Raw genomic sequence first — 5,055 nt, forward strand, 5'->3', positions numbered from 1 at the left:
GGGGACTGATGTAGACATGTTTTGGAATATTTAGATTTAGTCAAGACATGCTTGACTGCACATGGCAAACCAGTGCAGATCAAAGAAATATTACCTGGCAATAGAATACAGGTACTAATGTAAAAAGACAGGGGAACACATTGGTATCAAAACAGTGATTTGGATAATAGTTTTGAGACACTACAAAAAACAGGTATTGTCTTGTATACAAAAAGTATCTTGTTAGAATGACAAAAAAAGGGGGAGCAGGTAAAAAAGTTTTGAAAGATAAGATGAAACCAAAGGAAGATAAGTGTTACTGTTATAAAAATGGAATGGAATCACTACACACAAAGGGTTGGTTAAATTTAAAATTTTCAATGTCAGCGGGTACTTAATTGGGGTAATGGGTAAAATGCATGGACAAGTAAAATATTCAACCTACTCGATTAAATCTTCTAGCAAAAAGGAAGTGGATGAGTTGAAAATTTGGGGTGTTCACAATTGGAAAGTAAACTGCCGATCAAGAAAAATAAGATGAAATTCGTCGTTATAATCTTCATATTTAAATTGTCCGCATTAAAATACGTTAAGTGTATGCAAAACTATAAATACAGACGTGAAATTTTATCTAATATCTTACACGGAAAGTAAACTATACCAAGCTTTCACTGTTTTATTTTTATTTTACTCTTCTTGTGTAAGGCTTGCCAGTATGGATTAGAAATAAAAGTAGGGAAATATTTTTTAATCGTTCTTGCATTATTATCATGATAACGACAATTCAATGTTTTCCCGCTTCAACAACTTCTGGTTTCCCTCCGAAAAGGAATACGGATTAGTTTTTTTTTTTCGTGTCGCCTTCCGTATACGATGCGAAGTATATGTAGTTCACTTCATTCAAACGTTTTTATTTACGTCGGCCATTCATTTATAAAATGATAAAACGACACAACTAGTTTAAAAATTGAAAGTCAAGGTGGTAGACCTATCTAGACCTACTTCATTTAAGGTGATATCGATAGAGGATAAGTCAGTTTATTTGAAAAGTGCTGCGCTAAGTTTTTTTTTTCGATGTAAGCAGAGTTTATCTGGTCTAAACTCTGCAAATGTGCTAAATTGCACTGAAACGTGACTTTAAAAAATAATTTCTTGTAAAAATGTTTCATAAAAAAATTGGGCGCAGCACTTTTCAGATATGTCGCATAAGTATCTCAACTCATACAAAATATCAGGAAGATCAAGTGTCGGCTTCCACCTGGACTTTTGGATTTTTTTGTTACCGAAGGCGTTGTGCCTATGATGATCACGTGATGCGCTCCTGACAGTGGTGTTTGTAAATAAATATGTCAGCATATTTTCACATCACAATACTAACGTTAGAACGTGGAAATGAGTAAAATTGATCAGTTTGAACTAAATTAAAGCTGATTAAAAATCATATATGCATTCAACATCAAATGTTAATTGAAATGATGAAAAAAACATTAACACTCTTGCGTAGATTAACTAATTTCTATTCAGATAAGAAACAAAGATAATTTAAAATACTTACGTTGAAATGTTTGCGAAAATCAAGTTTGAATGTATTTTGCAAATCGATCTATTTATTGCGTTCTGGGTGCCTTATCCTTGCCTTGTACCAAGTGCATGCATCATTTGGGATGATGTAACATTTACGAGAGTGTAAAGACCATCCATCGGGACATTTATACACTGACAGAAAATCGTTATAGAAAACTATTACATGTGATTCAATAAGAATTAACACTGCTTTATCAAACCATATTCTGACGTGCAATTCATTTTGCCGATTTCTTTAAAAATATGAATAAAAGAATATATGAAAATGGAAGGTGCAGTTTAAATTGTACAAAAATGACGTTTATATTTATGTACATGTGTGTACCATACGTCAAAACTCACAAATGTACATGCTTACTACACATCAAAAGACTCAAATGTATCATATTATATATTTTTGGCATAAATACCCGGCACTCCTTGTCCTCATACATATATCATCATTTTTACAGGGATTAAAATGGCATATACAAATAAAGAAAATAACCAATTATCCACGACAATATTATAAATTTCCTGTTTAATTATGGATAACATTTTTATTCAATATATGTTTTTACTCCGAAATATGTTTAACCTAAGCCTATCTCATATATTTCTTTTATTCTGAATTTTGCGGTCAGTTATGTTGACGTTTCAGTTTGGATGTATACGTGAGATCACCGCTGTCTTTTTTCTTCGTAAAACTTGTCTTGTTTATACTTTCAAATGATTTCATTTCCCTTGTTTGTATTATAAAGGAAAAGTCACCTTTGAATTAGATTAGACTCTTACGATCAAACATACCCATGTAAAAACAAAACAAAAAATAAATAAATAAATAAATAAATAAATAAATAAATAAACTTTTAAGAATCATGTGCTTCTGTAAAATTCGAAATCTTTGAAATATATGTGGATAGCATTCTTGCAGAACTCTTCAATCTGAAGGAAGATCATAAGCAGACTTTATTGTTTTTCACCGATAACTTTCGATAAGATCGGTTTGGTACTGCTACAAGTACTGCACATATAATGTGTAAACAAAGAATATATTGTAAATATTTCTATGATCCTGTTTTCCTTATATGTATTACTTAAAATACTGCCATATCAAGCTTACGAAAAAACATATGATGTAATAGATATATTCAAAAAGTTGTACCAACTAGTTAACGCACGGCTAAGTTAACAAAATTTTAAAAAATGTGCGCGTCGTTTTTATACTGTAAAACGATGTGCGCATGACGAACTTTATGGAGTTTTACATTAGAATCCGTTTCAGTGCATAATGATCATAAGAGCACGAACTACGACAGTTGGGCGCAAAGGGTTATGTATGTTGTCTACATATCGTTCAATTGATGACTAGTCCACATTTTGTTCAGATAGTAAACCGTGAAGGTCGCATATAAAAAATAATTGACAAATCATTAATTGAAATTACAGTAGCTCTCTTTTTAGTCTTCTTAGAATAAAAAAAAAACATATGAAAGAGTAATCAAGGGAGCCAGGAGAGGGAACTAGTAAATATATTTTTTGTTAAAGTGCGATGATCCATTCTGCATAATAGATATTAAGACTGTTCGAGTATTTATTTTTACGAATACGATTAAGTTGGACAAAAAACAAGAAAAAAAAAAACAAAAACAAAACAACACAAAAACAAAACGCACACACACAAACACAACTTTAAGCTTTAAACTAATACCATTGCATCTTTGATAAAGAAAAACACGCCAATGCTAGTATTTTGCATCATTAACTCTAATCAAGGACCTATTAACATCAAAGTACCACGTTAATCGAGATTTCAAACTGTACTTTAACTAAGTAAAAATAAGGTAGTCCCGTTAACTTGCATATATACTTAGCGACACAAATGTGCGTGCAAACATCATCAAGTGAACAATGCACTGATAAGAATGTTATTTTTCGCACATTGCTGTCGTATTGGAGTGAGTATTTTGCTAAATTGGCTAGCTTAAAAACGGACAACAATATTTGAACACCCCGATATTTGACAAGAGTAATCAAGGAACCAATGTTTCTAATTGGAAGAATGAAAATCAAGTATGAAGACTTGATAAAGACAATGCACTCACACAGCAAATAATATGACACAACACAAACAAAGAAACAAAAGGAAATGAGCAAGTATGACTCTACTGAAAACTGAGAGAATCAACCAGGTGCATTGGTAGGCTAAGCTCCCTCTCCATTTCACAAAATACCGAAATAGCTGCTCATAAAAGTGAACATGTCGGTTCTTATTGTTCAGATGAGTACACCATAACGACCCAACAGTTCATGATGAAGATCATAAAATTTCTGTAGTGATAGCAACAATTTTGAAGCGATGAAACAATGTTCTAAGAAGCATAATTGTATGAAGTGTAGTCTGGTACAAAGATCTGCGTAGTTACGACAGCCCTAGTATTGACGCTGAAGGGAATTGTAATAGCTGAAATAAAATTATTATGGAGTAAAAAGTTATCAATATTTGTCGTATAGTTTGGACAATGGTTTTCCTATTCCATCGGTCTTTCAGTGAATTTCAAGATATGAGGCTGACCTGAGAGTATCTGACTTTTTTGATGGTCTTGGTTTTGAGTACATCTTGTATACAATTTAATTTTGGATTTAGATCTTCATATATATTTGTTCTATTGCTGCTAATAAGAGGTTACTTTTAGAATTACGCATACAACATATCACAATGTGCATCATATATTAAATGGAACTCCTCTTTTTTTATCACGTTATCATCTATGAGCCAATGCTGCCATGCATGTTAGTTATTCCAAAAGTTTTTTAGACTTATTAGTTTAAACATGAAGCTCTTAGGTGATATATAGTCTTCTTTGGGTTAAACTAAAGATTGAACCTAGTGTTTTAAGCATTGGAGCCACAGGAGGTAACATTATTGGTCTGTTGTCTTGTTAGAGAGAGTAACCAAAGAAACCAAGGTTATACCGGTAATCAAAAGAATGTAATCCAGGGACAAAGACCAGACATGGAAAACAAACATACACAACAAAGAATATAAAGTAACTAAAATTATACATACAAAGTAACAAAAGCAAATGAGCAACTCGGACTCCACTAAAAACTGGGAGCATGGACCAGGTCGTCGGTAGGGTAAGCGTTATCTGCTTTTCTAGAAACAACCGCCGAGTTACTCATAAAAAGTTAAGTCCGGGGTAGTCGAAAGAGAAAACTATGACATGTTGAACAAATCAGTTTTCATAGCGCAGATGGATACACCAGAACGATTCATGATGACGACCAGAAAACTTTGATAGTGATGACTTTACTCCTGTAGCATCATAAACCTGTTCCAAAAGCCTATTTGAGAGAATTAAATTGCGAAACTAAAAGTCTGCGTAGTTTTGGCAAGCTCTTGCATAACGTATGAGTTGTGATATGAACACTCCATACGCAGGTGCTGAAGGGATGTTGCCACAGATGAAAGGAAAGTTGACAATTCTGAATGAAAAGTCATAGCGTTTG

The sequence above is a fragment of the Perna viridis genome, chromosome 14 (genome assembly GCF_037379345.1).
Source record: "Perna viridis isolate PV_CMFRI_1.1 ecotype Kerala chromosome 14, ASM3737934v1, whole genome shotgun sequence".
Lineage (NCBI taxonomy): Eukaryota > Metazoa > Mollusca > Bivalvia > Mytilida > Mytilidae > Perna > Perna viridis.